A 22,895-nucleotide genomic window follows, 5' to 3' on the forward strand; every position below is an offset into this window, starting at 1 on the left:
CTGCGTGATCGCAACAAGGACTTCAACCATGCTGTACCTTGTCGATTTCCTAACCCACCTGTTTGGCTCAGGCCCCTCTTCTGACTATGGATCTGTATATACAACTGCTCTGTGGACCATTTCTACCAGGTGGTCCTACATCCCCTCAAAATCAATCTCTTCAACATCCACCTACCTCTTCTATATTTTGTGCCCCAGTAAATGGTACACTGTGCAAACCCAGAAGACTAAGCAGATCTCCTAACTGAGCGCCATCTTCCGTTAATTCTGTTTCCTTAGCCTCTCTTGTCTGTATCCCTTCCTTTCGGTCCGCATTCGTCATTCTAGGTCTATCTCCCCTGCAATACTGCAGTGGCTGCTTGATCTGGGACCCCTGCCTCCGGGCTTCGTTCTCCATAATTGTCCCTAGAGAGATCTTTCTAAAATGTAAATCTTTTAAAATCTCTCAAGCTGTCTCTATCAATCAGGGTCCAGTCAGAGAACTGAAATCACACCAGCTATGATTATAACAGAACTCATTTAAGACTTAGGATTAATTTCAGATCAATTGTTTAAGTTTTAAGTTGTCAACAGAAAAGACAGAGAGAAGGCTAAGGTATCACTGAGGCAGCAACTATAGGGAGGAGCTACTGCCACCCCCAGAGCTGAGGGAACAAAGGGAAGAATTAGGGATAATAAAGTTCCCTTATTTAAAAAGGGAGTTAAAAAAAGCTGCACCAGTTCTTAGCTGTGGCATGTGGGATCCAGTTCCCTGACCAGGGATCGAACCTTGGCCCCCTGCATTGGGAGCACAGAGCCTCAGCCACTGGACCACCAGGGAAGTTCCCACTTTCCCTTATCTTAATAAGAAGAAACAAACTAGTTTGACATGCAAGGCCTTCACTCTGTCTCCCTCTCACCTCCTTGGCCTCCTCTCTAGGCCCAGTGCCAGTTTCTCCATCCTCAGCCCACGTCTGCAGTCATTCTGCCCTTAAACCTCCAAGCTGTGCTCCCACTGCTGCCTGAAAGGTTACTCTCCAACTTTCCCTCAGTAACTCATCCCTCTAGAAAGGCTCACTGAGGCTTCATGTGGTTCTGAGAGCCTTTCCTGACCGCTGCCCCCAGTTCTGGCAGAGTTCAATGGCCCCCTTTCTTTTTTTTTTTATTTTTTTATTTTTTTTTTTATGGAACGCTTCACGAATTTGCGTGTCATCCTTGCGCAGGGGCCATGCTAATCTTCTCTGAATGGCCCCCTTTCTTGAAGGTTCCTGTAATAAGCTGGTCCGGTCACTCTGTCACTATATAATATTGTTGTCACTTTACCCATCTCTGAACTCTGCTCAGGACAGAGGCAGTCCTTTTGTCCGCTTTGCTTCTCCAACTTTTGATTTGATGCCTGGCACCCAGTATGCGCTCAGTGTAAATTGCTGAGTGTTAAAGCTGGACCCATGTTGCCTTTCACATCAATAATCTCCTGCCTGCTTTCTCCATCAAATACAACCTTCCCAAGGGCAGCTCTGATCATATCTGTCTGATGATCAAAAACTCATCAGTGGCTCCCCATTGTCTGAGGAATAAAGTCCAAACTATGTCACATACTACGTCTGGTGCTTGTCTCTGACCTTCCTCTCTAGGCTTATTGCCCTCTACACCCTGGCACACACCTGTGCCCCTCCCATGCCAGGCCACCCACTATTTCCTCAATACCTTGAACTCTTTCCCTCCGGAGCAGAGTTCACTTTGTCACCTCTGCTAGGAATGCCTTCTGGAGCTACTTTTGCCTGTTGCAATTGTCCCCAACCTTCAAAGCCTTGTTCATAGGTTGCATTACTTCAAGAAACATTCCAACATCCTTCTTCAGTGGTGGAGGGTAAAGTCCCACATGTTCAACAGGATCTTCCTAACTCTGTGGGGTCTGGTCCCTGTTCACTAGTCCAGACGTATCTCTTCCCACTTGCCTCCATGCTCTGTCTGCCATCACATGCTGGCCTTCCCTGGTTCCTGGGGTGAGCCACGCTGTCTCACACTGCCGAGCCACCGTGCAAGCTCTTCCCTCTGCCTCAGAGAGGCTGTCCCTGCCCTCACTTTCGTGAACCCCAGACTAAGTGAGTGCTCCCTGTTACACACTCTCCCTGCACAGTGGGTTTGCCCTTTTATGCAGCTCCTGTCCCCACGTCTATAGGCTAGACTGTGCGTTGCACCAAAGCCAGTACCGCATGTCTCATTTATCATTATCCTCCTGACACTCAGCACTGGGCCTGTTACACACTAGATGCTCGGTCAATGTAATAAATATTCTTGTGTGCATGCTCAATTGCTAAGTCATGTCCGACTCTGTGTGACCCCATAGACTGTAGCCTGCAGGCTCCTCTGTCCACAAGATTCTCCAGGCAAGAATGCTAGAGCGGGTAGCCATTCCTTTCTCCAGGGGATCTTCCCGCCCCAGGGAACGAACCTGTATCTCTTATAACTCCTGCATTGGCAAGTGGATTCTTTACCACTGGGCCACCAGAGAAGCCTGTATTAAAAGTTCACCTACTAACAAACTCCCTCATTTATCCAAGTCCAACAGTTTGTAGCAAAGTAGTCATTTGTTTACACTTCTCTCCATCTTGGTAATAGTTTGTGTTTTTGTTTTTAAAAAAAATTTTTTTTTCAAAGATAAACAAAAGTCAAGAGGATAATATGATAACCCCCTCTTTGCCATCATGCTTCCTCAACCATCATCAGCCTTAGGCCAGTGTTGTTTCATCTCTTCTCCATCTTTCCCCCGCCCTTTAGATTATTTGAAGGTACATCTCAGACAGACATCATAAATCAAACACTTCTTAAGGGTTAATGTGCTCTGTTCATCTTTACTTTTCACATAGCCCTTAGCATAGCATCTGGCCGCTAACAGATGATAAATGTTCACTGAATTAATTAAATAGAGGAAAATATCATTTATTCATTCACAAATTCATTGAACAAACCATTATATGCTAGGCACTGTTGGCAATGGGGATAGATTCTATTTGGGAGGACACGGAGAATGAATGAATGAATGAATGAGATTTTTATTTATTTATTTATTTTTGTTCCAAACTTTAAACTATTTTGTATTGGGGTACAGTCAATTGACAATGTTGTGATTATTTCAGAGGAACAGTAAAAGGACTTAGACATACATATACGTGTACCCATTCTCCCCCAAATCCCCCTCCCATCCAGGCCAGCACAAAGCACTGAGCAGAGTTCTCTGTGCTCTACAAATAGGTCCTTGTTGGTTATCTATTTTAACCTCCTTGTTGGTTAGCCATATAGCAGTGTGTGCATGACCTTCCCAAAGTCCCTAACTCTTCCTTTTCCCTGGAAGCCATGAGTTGGTTTTCTAAGTCTGTGAATCTCTTTCTGTTTTGTGAGTAAGTCCACTGGTATCATTTCTTTTTAGATTCTGTATATAAGGGATGTCATATGATATTTCTCCTTCTCTGACTTCCTTCACTCAGTATGACACTCTCTAGGTCCATCCATGTGGCTGCAAATGGCATTATTTCATTCTTTTTAATGACTAAGTAATATCCCATTGTGTATATGCACCACATCTTCTTTATCAACTCCTCTGTCAATGGACATTTAAGTTGCTTCCATGTCTTGGCTATTGTAAACAGTGCTGCAATGAACACTGGAGTGCATGCATCCTTTTGGATTATGTTTTTCTCTGGGTATAAGCCTAGGAGTGGGATTGCAGGGTCATATGGTAGCTCTACTTTTATTTTTGTAAGGAACCTCCATACTTTTCTCCATAGTGGCTGCAACAATTTACATTCCCACCAACAGTGTAGGAGGGTTCCCTTCTCCGAAACCTCTCCAGCATTTGTTGTTTGTGGATTTTTTGATGATAGCCATTCTGACCAGTGTGAGGTGATATTTCATTGTAGTTTTGATTTGCATTTCTCCAATAACTAGCAATGTTGAACATCTTTTCATGTGGCTGCTGGCCATCTGTATGTCCTCCTTAAAAAATGTCTATTTAGGTCTTCTGCCAATTTTTTGAATGGGTTGTTTGTTCTGATGCTGTTAAACGTCATAAGCTGTTTGTAAATTTTGGAGACTAATCCCTTACCAGTCACATTATTTGCAAATATTTTCTCCCTGTCTGTGGGTTACTTTTGTTTTGTTTATTGTTTCCTTTGCTGTGCAAAAGCTTTTGAGTTTAAGTAAGTCCCATTTGTTTATTTCTGCTTTTATTTCCATTATTCTGGGAGATGGATTGAAAAAGATGTTGTGATTTATGTCACAGAATGTTCTGCCTATGTTTTCCTCTAGGAGCTTCATAGTGTCTAGCTTCACATTTAAGTCTTCAATCCGTTTTGAGCTTATTTTGAGGTATAGTGTTAAAGAATGATCTAATTTCCTTTTTTTTTTTTTAACGTATGGCTGTCCAGTTTTCCCAGCACCGTGAGATTTTTAAAGTACCCCACAGTGGAAAGTACCATGCAGATCATTAAAACAGAATGACGTGATAGCAAGTGATTAAATGGCTACTTACAACAGGTGGTTGGGGAGCACCTCTCAAAGGAAATGACCTTTAAACTGAGTCCTGAATGACCGGAAGGAACCAGCCGCGTGGGCAGCTGAGAGGAGAGGAGTCCAGAGGTCCAGCCAAGAGCAGAAACAGCCATAGTGTCCTTGAGAAGGGTGCTGGAGGAATCGGGGGAAGAGGGGTGGGAGGTGTGGCTGGAGCAAGGAAGCTACATCCTGTCAGGCTTCATACGCCAAGGCAGAGAGTTGAGGTTTTGAAGATTTGTTGGGAACCTATCAGAGGCTTTTAAGCAGAATGATATGATCTGTTTAGAAGAGCATTTTGGCTTTGATATGGAGACTAAACCATCAAGCAGTGGGGCTCCTGCAATTAGGAGAGAATGGGGGTGATTTAGGCCAGAGCGGGAGCAGTGAAGACGGAGGGATGAAGGAAGACTGGGGAGATGCTTTGGAGCCCGAGTCCGCAGGTCTTGTGAAAGGCCTGGATGCCGAGGCAAGAAAAAGTCAGGGACATTCCTGGAAGGAGAAAGGGCACTCCTATCGAACGATGGAGGCAGCCTGGGCAGGGGAGGAGGTGATCAGGGAGCGTCCGCGAGTGAACAGCAGTGTGCTCGTGCGTGACACCAGGTGTGCTCACAGTTTCATTTTAGAGGCTTCGGCGTCAGCCTCAGTTTCCTCTTCCGTCAAATGGGCATGGAGATAGCATCTTGAGGCTTTCTTTTGAAGGTTAAATGAGAAAGAGTGTAAAGGGCCAGCTCCGTCTGGCACAGAGTCAAGGCACAATGAATGAGCGCTCTCATCGAGTGCCCCACCCCTGACACACCCTCAACCCACCAGCCACAGACTGTCTGCGGCTCTCTCCTGGGGCGTGCACGTAGGCCTCTGCCTTCTCTGGAAGGGTCCCAATTCCCAGGGAGAACCAATTCCCCTACCCGCTCCCTGGGGATTCTTCTACTTGTGGTGCTTCCTGTAGGAAGGGCTGGGGCAAACAGAGGGGGAAACCGTGGCCCCAGGACTGAGATTTTCTCAGATGAGTGAGACCCAGAAGTCCTGGGGGGACTTGCAGAGGGGTAAGAATGAGTGAATGGAGGAAGAAGGAAGGCAGTAGACGCTGCTCCTCTGTCCCATGAGGGACCAAGGGTCACAGGACCCTGTGGGACTTACAGTTCTCTGCTCAGGATCCCTCCCCACCCATCAGTAACTCAGGGAGCCCAAAGGGCCCCAGGAACTTGCCTCAGCTTGCCTTTACTGGAAATGCTTCTGGATCTTCCAGAACTAGAACCGCTGAGTAGTGCCCAGGGCATCCAGGAGTTACTCCTCCCATCTATTCTCCTCTACAGAGCACAAGTGCTATTTTTTTTTTAAAGTTATGTATGTATGTGTGGGGGAGGTATATATACATAAATACATATATGTCATATTTTATAAATATATATATGTATAGAAAGACTAAAAATATGTACATTAAAATGTTACAGGTGAATTTTCTCTGAGTGGCTAAACTGTAAGTGATTTCCATCTTTATCTTTGTGCTTTTTTGTATTTTTCCACCACACAGTGTTTTCCAACAAGGGCAAAATGTTATAAAGAACCTCCAAAATATCTTCCACGATTCTAATCTCTTCCTGAAATGGAGGGGAATGTTTGTGTAGGAGTAAGAGAGAACATTCATTTACTTACTCATTCAATTCATTCATTCTTTCATTTGACAAATATTTGAGAGCAAAATGGGTATGATTGCTGGACCCTGTGGTAACAGCAGACATGTAAGATATAATTCCTGTCCTAAGGAGCTTTTAAATTCATATTTTAAAAACTGAAAGCAGAAAACCACAAGGAAACGAGTGAGTAATGCAGGAAATGAAAGGTCCTGAGGAGGACGAGAGGACTTGCAGCTGGAAGCATTGGAGACAAGGCGAGAAATGGGGTTTGAACTGGGCTTTAAGGGGCGGGTCAGACTTGGACAGGGGAGCAGGTGGAAGGATATTCCAGGCAAGGTGAATGATGGAAGCAAAGGCACAGAGGCAGGAAATGATCAGGGATGTTTACAAGTTAGCAAGTAAAGCACACAGTGTGTCTTGGCCACCAACAGCTAACAAGTCAAGGCTCATTTTGTATATTGATAGTTTTGCTCAAAGTAATTCTGTGAAGAAGCAGGATTCATAGGCAGGGAAACTAAAATCTGAGGAGATAATGGCTTCTGTCCAATGCCTCCAAGTTGCAGTGGAAGGTATGGAAAGAGAAAGTTTTCAGATCTCCTGACCCCATGGGTGCTCACATCGGGGAAAGAACATGTGGATAGAGATAGAGGGTTTCTCATCAATAGAGAAACTAATGAGACTTTCCTGAGGCTCCACTGGCTAAGAGTCTCAATGCAGGGGGCCTGGGTTTGATACCTGGTCAGGGAACCAGGTCCTGCATGTCACAATTAAAACACAGGACAGCCAAATAAATGAATAAAAATAAATATCTTTTTTAAAAAAGAGAAAGAAGCCAATCACTAAGAATGTGGAGCAGCATTCCATTACTCATAAACAAGTGGCCAAATGCATACAAGTGTCCATAGGCTGTGAGGAACTGAAGAGCCTCCTGATGAAGGTGAAAGAGGAGAGTGAAAAAGCTGGCGTAAAACTCAACACTCAAAAAACTAAGATCATGACATCTGGCCCCCTCACTTCATGGCAAATAGATGGGCAAATAATGGAAACAGTGACACACTTTATTTTCTTGGGCTCCAAAATCATTGCAGATGGTGACGGCAGTCATGAAATTAAAAGACACTTGCTCCTTGGAAGAAAAGCTATGACAAATCTAGACAGCATATTAAAAAGCAGAGACATCACTTTGCCGACAACGGCACGTATAGTCTAAGCTATGGTTTCTCCAGTAGTCATGTACGGATGTGAGAGCTGGACCATAAAGAAGGCTGAGCGCCAAAGAATTGATGCTTTCGAACTGTAGTGCTCGAGAAGATTCTTGAGAGTCTCTTGGACAGCAAGGAGATGAAACCAGTCCATCCTAAAGGAAATCAACCCTGAATATTCATTGGAAGGACTGATGCTGAAGCTGAAGCTCCAATATTTTGGCCACCTGATGCGAAGAACCGACCCCTTGGAAAAGACCCAGATACTGGGAAAGACTGAGGGCAGGAGGAGAAGAGGACAACAGAGGATGAGATGGCTGGATGGCACCACCAACTCGAAGGACATGAGTTTGAACAAACTCCGGGAGATAGTGAAGGACCTTGGTGTGCTGCAGTCCATAGGGTCACAAAGGGTCAGACACGGCCGAGTGACTGAACAACGACAAGCTGTACATCATTGCTTAGGCATAGAGAAAGGTGTAGAAAAATACATACTGTTTTGTCAACATTCATTTGAGTGGAGGAAGGTGCAGGAAAGAGAGAAGAAAGGTGGGAAAAAGAAGAAAGAAAATGAGTTAAAAGTTTTAGAGATGGCAGTTGGGAAAAGCATAAGAATATATGGACAAATACATTGTTGCAAATGGCAAAAATGTAAACAATTGAGGTGTTTAGGTATAGATTTTGTTGTTCAGTCGCTAAGCTGTGTCCAACTCTTTTGTGACCCCATAGACTGTAGCCCATGAGGCTCCCCTGTCCATGGGATTTCCCAGGCAAGGATATTGGAGTGGGTTGCCATTTCTTTCTCAAGGGGATCTTCCCCACCAAGGGATTAAACCCACGTCTCCTGCATCCATGGAGGCTCAGCAGTAGAGAATCTACCAGAAATGCAGGAGACTTGAGTTTGAGCCCTGGTTCAGGAAGATGCCCTGGAGAAGGAAATGACAACCCACTCCAGTATTCTTGCCTGGGAAATCCCATGGACAGAGGAGCCTGGTGGCCTGCTGTCCATGGGGTCACAAAAGAGTTGGACCCAACTTAGTGACTCAACAACAACATAGATTTTACTTAAAATAGTTATGGCATATTTGTACCACTGAAAGCATGTTTAGTCTTCAAAAATGATAAAGAACATACATGATTATCAACATGAAATAGTGTTTTAGAAGACACATTTTTTTAGGGGGAAAATTTTGTAATAATATGGCTCAGACGGTAAAGAATCTGCCTGCAATGCAGGAGACCTGGGTTCAATTCCTGGGTTGGGAAGATGGCCCAGAGGAGGGTATGGCAACCCACTCCAGTATTCTTGCCTGGGAAATCCCATGGACAGAGGAGCCTCGAGGGCTATATAGTCCATGGGGTTGCAAAGAGTTGGACACGACTGAGCGACTATCACTTTCACTTTTCATGTATAATATAAGCCTATCTCTTTATGTTAATTTGTACTTGGAATTTACTTCAATACTGGCTGTCAGTGGCTGTGGGATTTTTTTTTTTTATAAAAATAGCTTGGTTATAAGATGGGAAAAATTAGCAAGAATTCTAATCTTCTTTTATTTACTTTTCTTAAGTTACTTTTTCTTGTTTACTGGATTTAGTCTCAGGCATTGTCCCTTCCTTTACTTCCCTGCTTGATCAATGGTCCTTCGGGAGCTCTGTGACAAGGGCTGTCTTTTTCCTGAGATACCCCACACGTGGGAACACTTGTCCTGCGACCCATCCTAGGGCTTATTCACAACAGATCCTCAACCCCAAAATAAACATCTGGGGTGTTTCCTCTTCCTAAAGGGGAAGCAGAAGGCCCTGGTGAACAGAGGGAAGGGTGAGCCCTGTCTAGACCATCATCCCAGGGGAATTCTGTCCACGCAGTTCCCCCTGGAAACCCCCAAGACCCAGAACAGCTCTGCTGACTCAGGCCACCCATTCTGGTGGCACCTCAGATCCCAGCCCTTCTCCAGCACCCCGCTCCTTCCCATCACCACAAGGAAAGGCAGGTTATCCTAGAGGCAGGTGGAGCATGGTGATCTTACAAAGGAGAATTTGCTCAGATAAGTAATGGATCCAATTAGGGCCTCCTAGGTTGATGGGCCTATCAAGTTCAGCCTTGAGCCTTGCCTGCGAAAAATCCTCTCTCCCAGTTCTGGGAGCACAACTGGTGGGGGCCTGGTCCAAAGGGACTCAAAGAACAAAGAGGCATTCCAGGGGTGCAGGCTAACAGGCTCCACTTTCATTTCCAAGTAAGAGAATCAAGGAAAGTGATTCTCAACCATGTGCAACTTGCTCCAAGGAGTGTGTGTGTTTGTGTTGCTGGCCTGAGATGCTACTAAGCATCTCAGAAGGCACAGAATAGCACCCTCCCCCATCAAAGAATTATCCAGCCCCAAATGTCAATAGTGCTAAGGCTGAGAAACCAGTCTAAGGGGTATTCTCTGCTTTACAGATGCAAAGCAAAGGGACTTGGGTAAATCCCCAGACTTGGGGACACCTGAAAATGAAGACCTAGTGGGAGGAGAATTTTCCTAAAGATAAGAGCAATGTTTCCAAGCTGTTGTTCCCCCTCAAAATATGGTACAGCTCTATTTCAAAAATATGTTTTAAATAAATGATGAATGGATAAAGAGATGTGGTACATATATAGAATGGAAGACTGCTCAGCCATAAAAAGAATGAAATGAAATGATGCCATTTGCAGCAACATGGATGAACCTAGAGATTATCATACCAAGTGAAGTAGGTCAAAAACAGAAAGACAAATATCATATGATTTCACTTTCATGTGGAATCTAAAATATGACACAAGTGAACTTATCTACGAAACAGAAACAGACTCACAGGCGTAAAGAACAGACTTATGATTGCCAAAGGGAGGAGGAGAAGGGGAGGGATGGATTGGGAGTTTGGGGTCAGCAGATGCAAACTATTGTATACAGAATGGATAAACAGCAAGGTCCTGCTGTATAGCACAGAGAACTATGTTCAATATCCTGTGATAAACCATAATGGAAAGGACCCCTGAAGAAAGAATGTATATATCTGTATAACTGAATCACTTTGCTGCACAGCAGAAATTAACACAACATTGTAAATCCATTATACCTCAATAAAAATTATTAAAAACATGAAATGATAACAAAAATAAATTATTGTCTTATAAATATTTTTTAAGGCAAAGAAAGAGTGTGGGAAAGGACAGAGGACAAAGGAGAAACACCTAGATTCTGGCCACTAGCTTGCTCTGGTTCTGAACATTTGGTAATTAAAAGCAGACTTCTTCATCAGGAACCCAGAAGAATAAAGCAAAAGAATAAAATCCATATTTGTCATGTAACCTTTATCATTATTCAGAACCTTGGAAATATCTTTGACTGCCCCTGAAACCTATGTCAACATAAACAAAGTGAACTAGAAATTTAATAACACTTGAGTTAACTACCAGATGGTTAAATGTCTATGGATGAAGTTGAATCAGTGAAAATTTGAATAACTACACCTGCATGGATCATATCTGCCAGATCTTCATTTGGCATCTTCCAGGAAATCTTGGTTACTTCCTTGAATATCTTGTGCCTCTGGAAGGATGCTGTGACATGTCCTCCTCCTTAGACTCATTCCCAAGATTTGATTTGATTTACCAAGCATTTACTGAGTCCTTCCAATGTGTCCAGCAGGAAGGTAGCTGCTGTTGTTCTTTAGTTGCTAAGTTGTGTCCAACTCTTTTGTGACCCCATGAACCGTAACCCACCAGGCTTCTCTGTCCATGGGATTTCCCGGGCAAGAATATTGGAGTGGATTGCCATTTCCTCCTTCAGGGGATCTTCTCAACCCAGGGATCAAACTCACATCTCCTGCTTGGCAGGTGGATTCTTTTCCAAGAAACTACCCGGGAAGCCCCACTGCTGCAAATATGTAATACAATGCATGGATGCTAATTTGGGATTAGCATCTCCAGGATTTGAGACTGAAAGCTTGAAAAAACACTGATGCTTTTAATGGAAGAGGATGCCAGGTGAGTAAGTGGGAGCTGGATAGGGCTGCAAGATAATGACTTGGCATCAGATGATCAAGGATCAGTTCAGTTCAGTCACTCATTTGTGTCTGACTCTTTGTGACCCCACGGACTGCAGCATGCCAGGCCCCCCTGTGCATCACAAACTCCCAAAGTTTAGTCAAACTCATGTCCATTGAGTTGGTGATGCCATCCAACCATCTCATTCTCTGTTGTCCCCTTCTCCTCCTGCCTTCAATCTTTCCCAGCATCAGGGTCTTTTCCAACGAGTCAACTCTTCGCATCAGGTGGCCAAAGTGTTGGACTTTCAACTTCAACATCAGTGCTTCCAATGAACACCCAGGACTGATCTCCTTTAGGATGGACTGGTTGGATCTCCTTGCAGTGCAAGAGACTCTCAAGAGTCTTCTCCAACACCACAGTTCAAAAGCATCAATTCTTCAGCACTCAGCTTTCTTTATAGTCCAACTCTCACATGCATACATGACTACTGGAAAAACCATAGCCTTGACTGGACGGATATCCCAGTGGAAAATGTTCATGAAAATGTTGGAACTGGAGGGTTGGATCTCAAGCAGGACTAGCAGCTCAAGATCTAAACATGGAAATCTTCCCTGTAAAGATGAGTCCACTGAGGTGGGCAGAAAATAGAACAGAAGCCCAAGGGCTGGACCTTGAGATGCAATTCATAGTTGAGGGTTAGGAGGGGGAAGAGAATGCCGCAAAGGAGATGAGTAAGAGTAGTTAGAGAACTAGGAAAGAAAACCAGGAGAGCGGGCGCTATTGTAGCTGAGGAGGGAGAGTTGGTTGGTTTTGAGGGTTTTGTTTTGTTTTGTTTTGTTTGTCTTTTTATTGTTTTTTTAAGGAACAGTCAAAAGGTGTCAAAACTTCAGAGCATAAACCCTGAGAAAAGGATCCTGGGATGCAGGATGACCAACTGTCCTAGTTTGCCCAAGGCTGTCTGGGTTTTAGTACTGAAAGTCTCACATCCCAGGAAATAGCTCAGTCCTGGGCAAACAGGACAGCTGGGATGTGCAAAGCCTGAAGCTAGAGACTAAGCTGGGGCACCACAAATGAATGTTTCAACAGCTAGTCATGTAGACATACACTGTCCAAGAGACCACATTTTTAAAAAATCAGACTCTATATTTGCCACATTCTCTGAGCACAACCCTGGGCTCGGACAAAGGCCAAGGTTAATGAACTGAACTAGTTGGATCCAGTCTTTGAAAACCTTTGACCAGTTTTTGAGGTTTTTGGCCTGGAGACATTTCGTATCATAAAATTTAGTTAGCCAAACTCTTATTTGGCTCAAGTACTGTTTCTCTAAATTGCCTTCACTCAAGTAATTGCTTTTACTGGAAACACAGCTGTCAAGATAAAGTTGCTGGCCTTTCAGAAAAGAAAGTAAACATAAAAACTGATGTACCAAAACAAATAAACAACAACAAAATACCTGATGGGCCTGAGAGAAAGATGCAAGAAAATGAACTCACTCCATCAAAGCTATAGGTCCAATTTGGGGAAAACTGCAACAGATTTGGAGAACTACACGGTGCTTCTCTGGCAACTCCAGAAGCCTATAGCTTTTCTGAAGACCAAACATATTGTGGTTTTCTGAGCAGTTGTTGCCAAGCTCTTTTTCTAGTAGTATCTTGTGGTGTTTGGAAATTAAGGGAAACTGTGAATTGAATGATTTTCATGTTTTCTGTTTTTGTTTTTTACATGTGTCTATTTCTGCCCATTTCCTTTAAGCTGGAGGCCAAAAGCTGGCAGCCTGTGAGCCAACTCCGACTGTGAATGTGTTTTCTTTGGCCTGCAGGCTGTTTTTCAAATTTTTGAATTACTTGCCAGCATTGAAAAATCAGGAGATATCCCCTCCCCCACTTACACACCAAAAAAAAAATCAGGATTTCCTGCTTTTCTTGGAAAATTGGAGACACAGGGTTGCATGTCCACGCTGCAATGATCCACAGGAGCTGAGCAACAATGGCCCCCTTTGGACAGGGTATGTGTTTGTCCCTTGGCCCCATCCCCACCTGGCCTGCCACCTCGCTTTGCTTTACCTACCAGGCCCATCTCAAGACTCCACAGAAGAATGAGGCTTCCAAAATACCTAGCTCGTTAGTTCTAAGCCACTTGCCTTGACCTGCTTTCCATTCTACATCCCAAAAGGTTCCCAAGACTTGGAGGTTCTGAAATCGTGACTGATTTCCTGTTTGTGGATTCGACTCATCCACCTGGTCTAACACCTGGCACAATTTCCTCAGGCTACCTGTATTTCCTGCCCACTTTGCCCCTAGGTCTCTACACCAGGAAGACCTCCTCATGTTCCACGCTCCGGCAGCCGCAGAAACCAAGCCGGAGGCTCCCGGTCTGCTTGGCTCTCACCGTGTATCTGTCCCTTCTCTGGTTCCCCACTCACAGCTTCTTTCAGGGCCCACCTGAGGGCTGACCCTCCAACTTTGTCTCCTGTTTCCATCCTTGATATCATCTCTTGGACTTAACCACATAATTAAGCTCTTGTTTCAACTCTGGGCCAGTCTATCTCAAGCTTTGCTTGTGACTCTTTGTACTTACAAAATCTTCAGCTAAACCCAGCTCCAGCTCTTGGAAGTGTATTAGTCAGAGTAGTGCTCACTGCTATAACCAACAAATCCTCAACATTTCAAGGACTTAAATCCAGAAGAGTTATTTCTCACTCATATAACAGTCAAAGGGGAACTTTCCTGGTCTTAAGGCAAGACCCAGACTCCTTCCAACTGTGGCTCTGCTATACTTGAAGGTCTCAGAATCCTCTTTATCCAGCTAATGGACAGGAAAAAGAAGAGAATGCTGAGGAACCCCTGCCTCTTCACTGCTTTCCAGCCTGAAATTGATACACGTCATTTCCACTCATTCGCTTGATGAGAGCTAACCATGCATGCTCACCTAAATGGAGAAGATGAGAAGTACAGTCTGGGGAAGGCAGGGTAGGGGTGCCATCCCCCAGTGACAGTGTCTGCAAGGGAGGGGAGAGCCTGAGTTTGCAGAGGGCAGTAGGTCTTCGCGGCCACAGTGCCCTGTCCAAGTGGAGACCTGCAGAGCTGTTTCCTGGCTGAGCTGGTACTAGCCCCCATTAAGCTGACTCATTTGAAAAGACCCTGATGCTGGGAAAGATTGAGGGCAGGAGGAGAAGGGGACGACAGAGGATGAGATGGTTGGATGGCATCACTGACTCAATGGACATGGGTTTGGGAGTTGATGATGGACAGGGAGGGCTGGCATGCTGCGGTTCATGGGGTTGTAAAGAGTCAGGCACGACTGAGTGACTGAACTGAGGGACTGACTGAAGTATGGGAAGGAAATTGCATGTTTTCCTCCAGGATTATAGAACTCTTCATGGCAACTGACAAAAACCCAAATCAGCCTAAGGAGAAAGGGCATTTGCTGGTTCCCTGAACTGGGAAGTTCAGGGGAACAAGGCAACCTAAAGTGCAATTGGACCCAGACCCTTAACTCTGGGTGTTAGGTTTCTCTTTTTCTTTGCATTGCCATTTCTTGACTGAGGACCCTCTATCCTTCTGGAGATTTTCTCAGTGTGGCAGGTGAGGAGGCTGATAACTGTGCTTATATCGCACCCTCCCAATTCCATGCTCTAAAAGGCAAAGGCCACTTCTCCTCCAGCTCCAAACTTTAAAAACCACAGAGAAGGCTCCAATTAGCCTGGCAGGGGCTAGAGGCCTACCCAGGAGACATACGAACTGTGAGTTCCTTTTCTAGCACATTGGAGTAGGAGAGGAGCAGCCTCCTTAGCGAGGAAGGAACTGAAGAACAGACAAAGCAATACATGCATGAACCTTTGGTCACACAGCCTCTGAGCATACCTCTGTGGCCAGCTCAGATCCCAGGCCTCATGCACGTTCCAAGGAGCAGCCCCCTGAGGCCAGAGCACACTCACTCTACACTGTTTTAGTTAAAGCCATAGTTTCCATAAGAGTTAATAGGACCTTCATGAATTTCCATAAATTTGCCACAGATGAAAAAGGCCTGATAAGTTTCTTGACAAGATCTGAAGGCCTTTTAAGTTTCATCAAGTTCCACCAAAGGGAAATCTTTACATAGTGAAATATCATTAGAAAATTTGTATTTTTCAGGCAGGAATTCACTTCAAATGCTAAAGTATCTCCTTTACTCATCTGTCCAACAAATAATTATTAATAATGTATAATGTGTCCAGTTAGGAGTCAGGTGCTGGGCATACAGTGATGGATGAGTTCAATCCGTGACCTCACTAGGCTTACAGTCTTCAGAAACAAGTCAAGCTTAGAGTCTCTTAAGCAAACACAGCTAAAGCAAAATGAGATATCTTGACCAAGTCTTGAAGATCATATTGTTATACAAACAAACAAAAACACTCTGAATCCTGAGTATAGAATCAAGAGATTCTCAAGAATGGAAAAAATTCCTGGCATGTTGGATAAATAAAGGCAGGAATCAGGAGCAAACAGCAGGCAGAATATCTTGGAGTCATGGCATATGGCCAAGCAATTTGGAGAGCAGGTATCACTGGTATGCTACCTTGCAGCTATGCCATTAGGACCAGCCATCCTCCAACTTCTTCCTTGACTGCTACTGAGTTTTAGAGGGAGTATTTTTCCCCATGAATACACATTACCAATTTTTAAAAATAAATTTTTATTTTATTTTTATTATTTTGGTTGCCCTGGGTCTTCATTGCAACACACAGGCTTTCTCTAGCTGTGGCAAGCGAGGGCTACCCTCCAGCTGCAGTGCCTGGGCTTCTCATTGTGGTGCCTTCTCTTGTTGCAGAGCCTGGGCACTATACTTGTGGCATTCAGGCTTAGTTGCTCTGTAAGCAACTAAGAATCTTCCTGGATCAGGGATTGAACCCGTGTCCCCTGCATTGACAGGTGAATTCTTAACCATTGGGCCACTAGGGAAGTTCCCCCCCCCCCCGCCAATATATTTTCAGAGACTTATAATACCATTAAATGAAGTAAAGAAAATCTATACAGTCTAACTCTTGATTCTTTTAATATACTTTTTACTTATGACTAATTTTTGATTTCCAGAAAAGTTGCAAAGACAATACAGAGAGTTTCTATAAAACACTCACCCAGTTTCTCCAAACAGTACCTTTGTCAGAACTAAGGAACCAACATTGCTCTATTACTATTCACTAAAGGCCCTACTTCACTTAGGCATTTTCATTAGGCGTTATTCTGATTTCACCGGCTTCCGGCTGCTATCCTTTTTCTGTTCCAAGATCCAATCCAGGATACCACATTGAATTTTGTGGCTCTTGATTTTTAAGGATCATTATTCGTCAGGCATGGGTCAGCTGTCTCTCTCTCTTTGCTGCCAATGCCTCAGACATTTCATGGTTCATTAGCACCTGCTATAGAGTGTGAACAAGGGAAGGAAACAATTTTGAAATGCAAATCAGCCAAATGTTGTTATTTATTGGTTTGTGGCAGTTAGCTCAGTTGTTAATAAGGCCAAGGTTACTGGCTCCATCTCTGTAAATGAGTCAGCTGGCTTAGCGATGACAGGGGAAATTTTCTCCTGTGGCCATTATTTGCTCCCTAAATCTTGCTCAGCTTCTCTGAAACGCAATCTTTTTACCACAGTGGGATAGTGGTGGGAGTGTCTACTCAAAGTGTGGGTCATGGGCCACTAGCATCAGCATACCCTGGAGCTTGTTGGAAATACAGAATCTGAGGCCCCACCCAGATCTAGGAATCAGAACCTGCACTTTAACAGGATTCGCAGGTGACAAATAAGCATGACCATTCTGCAAACGTTTCTTGAAAACCTACCCTATAAAGATGCTGGAGTCTCAAGCGAAAAAAGGAAGCACATCCCACCATCAGAGAACATACCCACCACCTAGTGGGGATTCCAGACAAGCAACTGACAATTATAATGTCATATGTAAGTTGAGAGCTGAAGAATAAGAAGACTTAGCCAGCTGAAAGAGGGAGGAAGGTACAAGGGGTGAGGGTGGAGGAAAAGCAGGCTAAGGGTGGAGAAACTCAGAGGCAAGGGAGACCATGGTATCTCCTGGGAATTGCACATAGTACAACATAGCTAGAGCATCACATGCCAACTCTGGGAACGTATGATGGGGATGATCCAGAGATTTCCTTCTCTCTGTATTCACCAGCATCATCAACGCATATTATTGAGCACCAACTACATGCCTGGCACTGTGTTAGGTGTCAGGGATATGGGTAATAAATTTCCCATTTGATAGAGTCCTGGGACTCTAGTCCAGGTCAGTTAAATGTAGTAATTACCCAAACAACTGAGGGAAACGGTGCACAATACACCAGAGGCCTTGCAGGTGCAGCTCAAGGATCCCTGAGATGCCACAGTCCAAGGGAGGTTAAGCCTATGTTCACATAGGGTCAGTAGAGTGTGACAAATATTGAAGGGCTAAGAAAAGGGGTCCTAACTAAATCATCCTTTAACTAGAGTTACATGAGTCCCATAGGGCCAAAAGGTGATGCCAAGGTCAGCGCTTGCATTCATTTTTTATTGCTGCATAACAAATCACACCACATATTTAGTGTCTCAAAAATAAACCCACGTATTAGCTGACAGTCCTATAGGTCAGAAGCCCAGCAGACTCGGTTAAGCTCTCTGCATAGGTCAAGCTCTCTGCATAGTTTCTCGCAAGGCTGAACTCAAGGTATCAGCCAGCCTGGGTGCTTATCTGGGGACCCTGGGGAAGAACTCATTTCTAAATTCATCCAGGTATTGGCAAAATTCAAGTGCTTGTGGCTGTAGAGCTGAGGTCCCTGTTTTCTTGCTGGCTGCCAGCCAGAGTCCACCACTGTCCACTCCTAGACACCACTCACATTCTTTCTCAAGTGGCCTCTTAAATCTTCAAAGCCATCAGTGTTAGTTTTTAAGTCATGTCTGACTCTTTGCGACCTGTGGACTGTAGCCTGCCAGGCTCCTCTGTCCATGGGATTCTCCAGGCAAGAATACTGGAGTGGGTTGCCATTTCCTCCTCCAGGGGATCTTCCCGACCCAGGGATTGAAGCTGGGTCTCCTGCATTGCAGGAAGACTCTTTACCATCTGAGCCACCAGTAAAAGCTCCCTCACGCTCTGAATCTCCAACTTCCTCTTCTGCTGCAAGCTGAGAAAACTCCTTGCTCCTAAGGGATCACATGATTAGATCAGTCCCACCTGGATAATCTCCCTCTCTAAAGGTTAATTGTGCCATATAACATGCTATAATCAAGGGAGTCACATCTCATCATATGCAGAGGTTCTGGGAGTAGGCAATCTGTGGGTTTGGGGATGGGGACCAGGGACCATTTTAGAAATGCTGTCTGCTACAGGAGCTAGGAATCAAATGGAGTTTTGGAATCCTAATTGGCAGGTCTTGGTTCCACGTGAGGTTGATGGTGAGAGTGGGAAGAGGAGTGTGCCATGCTTCTGATGAGCTCTGGGGAGGCGTGTCCCGGCACTGTTCTGACTGCAGACACTCAAAGATTGCACACAGATAAACCTTGTGTTTTATCTGATCTCTTGCAGGATTCTAGTGATCACGGTTACTTTTGGGGCCAAGCTCCTCCTTCCCCTAAATTAGGTCAGCCTGTAAATCTTCTTGCCATCCCCATGAAGGGTCTCTTCTGTTCTGTTCCATGAGAACCGGATCTGGAGCTCAGTCCCATTTCAGTCTTGGCCCCAAAAGTCACTCGCTGTGGCTTTGGTGGGAGCAGCAGACCCTACCAAGCTTTGAGACATGCACCCTATCATCGCCACAAGAGCACTAAGCATTTCTCTCCCTGGAGTTCCTTCGTGATTGATTGGCCCTCTCCCCTCTCTACTGGCATGCTGCGGTCCATGGGGTGACAAAGAACTGGATACGACTTAGCGACTGAACAGCAACCACCTCGCCTCCTCCCTAACTTCCATCCTGCACCACTTTACCTCTTCCTGCCTCTCAGAAGCCAACCCCCTTTCTCCCTTTATCATTTGTAGAGCAATTCCATTTTCCCCAGCTTCAGATTTTCTTCTGCACAGCTGATGACTTGGCTAAAGCTTTGGTGTCACCACTTGTAAGGATCTACTAGATTCATTCCTTAAGTCAAGACCACCCTCCTCCCAAGTCTTTGTCTTCCCAGGGGAGTGAGGGCAGCAGTGGTTTCACATCCCTGTGGATGGAAGTGCCGAGTACAGGGGGAGTGCAGAGCTGCAGCACCTCCCCTGGTGGGTCACAGGGAAGGGAAGACCTGAAACAGTGACTAGGAGGGTGGAAACTAGGTCCCAACTAAGGAGAATAGTTCGTGGTAAAGTGGGAGCAGATAGAGAGCTCACACAAAGCCTGTTTTAGAAAGTGAAGAAGCACAGAACTGGACCTTGAAGGAAGATTAAGATTCAAGTGAGTGAAGTCGCTCAGTCGTGTCCAACTCTTTGTGGTCCCATGGACTGTAGCCTACCAGGCTCCCCCATCCATGGAATTTTCCAGGCAAGAATACTGGAGTGGGTTGCCATTTCCCTTCTCCAGGGGATCTTCCCGACCCAGGGATCGAACCCAGGTCTGCCGCATTGCAGGCAGACGCTTCACCGTCTGAGCCACCAGGGAAGATTCAAGTAAGCAGAGAAGAAAAAACAGTTTTCTAAGCAGGGACCTATTGGCAGAAAAGGCAGGGCAGAAAGAGGATGGTAGGGACCTTCTTGTGAATTACCAGACCTTTCTGACTTGAGTAGAGTGCTGTCACACAACACGCTGGGTTTCAAGGCCAGTTGATAAAAGGCATAGAACATGAGGCTATTACCAGACTTCCCTCCCACAGGCAGTAAGGAGCCAATGAGGTTTTTAGCCTAGCATGTCAATTTATGCTACCAAAGTCACTTTTTATTGACTTGGCCAGCCTGTTTGCAAGTGTATGCTTTCAGATTACACAAAACCCACTTTTAAACACACACAGACACTTCCGATTCACAAAAGAACAACTGCTTGTTAACAACCTGCATTGATTTTGGTTTTTTTCCCTTTGGCTTGGTGATTTCTCAGTTCACTGGGAATCAGCAGCAGAGCTGCCACTGACAGGCAAAGTATTAGGTGAGACGAACTGGTGTTCAGCATCCAGTCCCACTTCTTACAGAAGGCTTCCCTGGTGGCTCAGATGGTAGAGTCTGCCTGCAACGCAGGAGATCCATGTTCAATTCCTGGGGCGGGAAGATCCCCTGGAGAAGGGAATGGCAGAATGGCAACCCACTATAGTATCCTTGCCTGGAGAATTCCAGGGACAGAGGAGCCTGGAGGGCTACAGTCCATAGAGAAGTGGAGTCGGACACGACTGAGCAACTAACACTTTCACTTTCACTTCCACTTTTTACTGGGTCTTCTTAAAAGCTGCTGCTGCTGCTGCTGCTGCTGCTAAGTCACGTCAGTCGTGTCCGACTCTGTGCGACCCCATAGACGGTAGCCCACCAGGCTCCTCCGTCCCTGGGATTCTCCAGGCAAGAACACTGGGGTGGGTTGCCATTTCCTTCTCCAGTGCATGACAGTGAAAAGTGAAAGTGAAGTCTCTCAGTCGTGTCCCACTCCTCACGACCCCATGGACTGTAGCCCACCAGGCTCCTCCATCCATGGGATTTCCCAGGCAAGAGTATTGGAGTGGGGACCATTGCCTTCTCCGTCTTAAAAGCTAGAGAACCATAAACTTTGTTTCTCAGAATCCCTTGAGTTCTGAATGATGCAAATTAGGCTCCACCAATTAAATGCACTCATGAGATATTTAAATGGCAGGAGGGCGTCAGGGGGCACCTTTCTGATGCCTTGGCTGTATCTGCTGAAGGGCGATGTCGAAGCCACGTGGACAGCTACAGCAGCAGTCCCGTGTTTAGTTTCAGGGTCCATGAGTGTCAGGTGGAAGTTGTGGCAGAGGTGGTACTTGATCCCTGGATTACAGCCATGACAGTGAATTCTTAAATCGGGCAGTTTCATTCATAGCCTCCTGCTTATGGAGGAGTCATGGTTCCCCAGGCAGGTTAGTTCTGCAGCGCTCTGGTTTTCATTCCAAGAGGGAGTTCAGTCCTCCAACTCTTCTGATAATTATTAAATTATTAATTTTATTTCTGGCTTAACATACCTTAAGTGGCTCTGTTTCTCGCTCTGAACCTTAAATTCTGCAGCAAGAGTATATAAAAGCAGAGTTTGCCCCTAAATAGACTCTCAAACAATATTCTTAGGGTTGACATCCACACGGTGGTGAATTGAGGGTCTGGGACTACATGTGTCCAGCACCTGGGCTTTTCTAGGATAAGGTTTCCAAAGCGTGATGCATCTACCTCTAATGATACATATGCGTCCCTCTATGGGAGGATTTTAGATAGTACATGGGTGAACATTTACACAGTTTTAGTGGATGCATATTTATTTTAAAATGTCCAGAAGAAAACTGATGGGTAGCATATCAGACCTGATTTCATGTGTCAGGGACTTCATGAATATTATTGTTTATGGGAAGGCTAGAATGGATTGTGGGCACTCCAGAAAAACATGATAATTAATTTAATGAAAATATGAAGGAAATAACAGATGGTACACAGAATTGGCAACAACCATGGAGATGGTATTCAAGTGACTGAGTTTGGAAAACCCTTTCCTAGTAACTAATTTTTTTCTTTTTTCTTTTTTTTTTGGCTGTGAGGCATGTGGGATCTAAGCTCTCTGACCAGGGATTGAACCTGTACCCTCTGCATTTGAAGGTGAAGTCTTAACCACTGGGCCACCAGGGAAGTCCCCTAATAACTCATTCTTGGGTCCTATCACTGTATGAATGAGAGGAAGCAAATTGAGATTATAAATCCTGTGCTTCAGCCTCTACCAGACCCCATCCCCAAAACTGTCATTCTTTTTAACTCCAGACATGACACAAAGTCTATAATTCTTTGGAATGTCACAGAGAGAACATAAAGAACCCTTGAGTTATCATGTGCCAAGGCTGGATCAGTCCATCAGCGGGACCAAAGGGTGGGGTTAAGAGGAGAGATTATAGAACGAGCCCAGCTCCAGGAACAGTATGTATTCAGCATGGAGCCATAAGTTCAGAAATACCAGACTTGGGTGTGTTTGTTATGGAGACTTACTATAGCAAGAAGGAGAGTAAGAACCCAGGACTGTTCTCAAAGGGAAAGCTGGCAAAGTCATCTGCTAGGAGTCCCTGTCAGAAGCCACCAACCCCAGACACAGGAACAAAATAAGGGGACAGCCGGGAGCCACCCTACCTCCCTGTTCTCATTTTTATCCCTCAGACCTCAGAAAAGATAATGCAGATATGTGACGCTAAATGTAATGAGTACAAATTGTAACTACTCTAAAGCTATACCTTGATAAAGCTTAGCTGCAGCAGCAGGGAGATAAGACAAGAAACTGGAGTAGAGGACATTTAGAAAAAAGGGTCTAATAGGTCAGTGATTTCTAAACGCCGATCTATAGACCAGTGTCCTGCTGGCTACAGAATAATCACCTGTAAGGAGGATGGATGTGTTTT

General features: G+C 44.9%; 1 non-coding gene across 1 annotated transcript; it reads right to left on the minus strand.

The window, feature by feature from the left end:
• Positions 1-1,157: 1,157 nt before the first annotated feature.
• On the minus strand, positions 1,158-1,262 carry LOC133067524 (U6 spliceosomal RNA). The gene has a single exon (XR_009695312.1). It is a non-coding gene; the product is annotated as a U6 spliceosomal RNA (small nuclear RNA).
• Between the last annotated feature and the right edge of the window lie 21,633 nt (positions 1,263-22,895).

This window comes from Dama dama, chromosome 12 (assembly GCF_033118175.1).
Source record: "Dama dama isolate Ldn47 chromosome 12, ASM3311817v1, whole genome shotgun sequence".
NCBI classification, from domain to species: domain Eukaryota; kingdom Metazoa; phylum Chordata; class Mammalia; order Artiodactyla; family Cervidae; genus Dama; species Dama dama.